This window comes from Thermobia domestica, chromosome 12 (assembly GCF_964235325.1).
Source record: "Thermobia domestica chromosome 12, izTheDome1.hap1.1, whole genome shotgun sequence".
NCBI classification, from domain to species: Eukaryota; Metazoa; Arthropoda; class Insecta; order Zygentoma; family Lepismatidae; genus Thermobia; species Thermobia domestica.
This window is the reverse complement of record NC_137465.1, coordinates 95,120,139-95,121,634: the sequence shown is the minus strand read 5'-3', so window position 1 is coordinate 95,121,634 and position 1,496 is coordinate 95,120,139.

Here is a 1,496-nt window from a genome sequence, read left to right as displayed (position 1 = left end):
AGAAATTCCGTCGGTAGTGCAACTCAGAATCACATTCTTCAAAGGCAAGTGTATCAATATGGCTAAATAAAACTTAAACTCATGAATCGAGCTACTGTGCCTTAAGATCTAGAAAACAAAACATGATTTGAAAATAACTAGTAAACGCTTATTCCTTATTCTCATCTTAAAATGTTAAACGTATTTGTCTTGCTATAATGCTTTTGCATAATAATAATGTGATGTGAGTTTGCGTCAGTAAATTTCATTTGAATTGATTCATAATATGTATTATTTAAACCACAATTCTGAAATACATGTCAGTGCAAAATGTATGTAGCTCAATTGTAGCTCAATGTTTAAGAAATTTCCTTTTTGCTACCTAGAAATAAAAGTATATTATTGTTATACATAATCGTTTCATTCACATTTTATTTGCTATTATAAACTTATTTCCCCTGTTAAATATATAACTACTTCAATTTATAAACATTTGTGTTTGATTTGTATCCAAATTTTTAGTAGTGTGAATAACTGAAGAACAAGTTTCTATATAAAATTTAATCAACAAACCATAGTGCAAATTGCCAAGCTGTTTGGGAACTAAATTTATGTTTTAGTATTGTTGTATATAACCAAAAAACCTGGGCACAGTAGATCGTACCACCCCTCTTTTAAGTATGAACACCTGATTTTTATCTGTTCTTATACCGTTACGAACAATTGCATATGTGTTTGCCTCTTTATGTTTAAAGGCGCTTGGCAGAACCTACCATGACGTCGACCTCCGCTTATTAGCATTGTTAGTGTTTATCTATGCACCATTAGTTCGTGACTCGCGACCTGCATCCGATTGTTACACAAAACAGCCAAATCACATTGCGGTTTGAGGCTCATCGAACTCACACAACAGAAGTTTTTCCAAGTACATGTGTGTGGGCGTCTGTTTATACTGTACGTGTGTGCATATACATCTAGTGAATGTTTACGAAGGACGTAGTGTATTTGTGCATATATATATATATATATATATATATATATATGTGTGTGTGTGTGTGTGTGTCTGTGTGTGTGTGCGTATGATTTTGGGAACGTGGCGTTCATCACCTTTGTTTATATTAGTCTAAAATGAAATCTAATACATGAGTTTATATGTTTGATTTTATTTTACATATTTAGACTGTATATGTACATTATAGTCTTACCAACAAAGAAACATACAAGGATTGATACGATTTGTTTTATTTCATCCATATTAACTTCATTGCTGTTAAACAATGTCGTTGTTCTTTGTGTACATCAAGTATTCATTAACCGATGTTTTGTTCTCTTGTATGTACCGTGAGAGTTCAGTTTATTAAGCATACCATAGTATCTTTCAGTTTAAACAGAGTAAAGATAGTGTTTAGAGAATACAATTTAGAATGTTATCTACCAAAATCTAAATGTTATCTCTCAATACTAAATTAAGAGTTATTAGTATATAGAGATTGGTGAGTTTGTAAAAAAATGTTTCT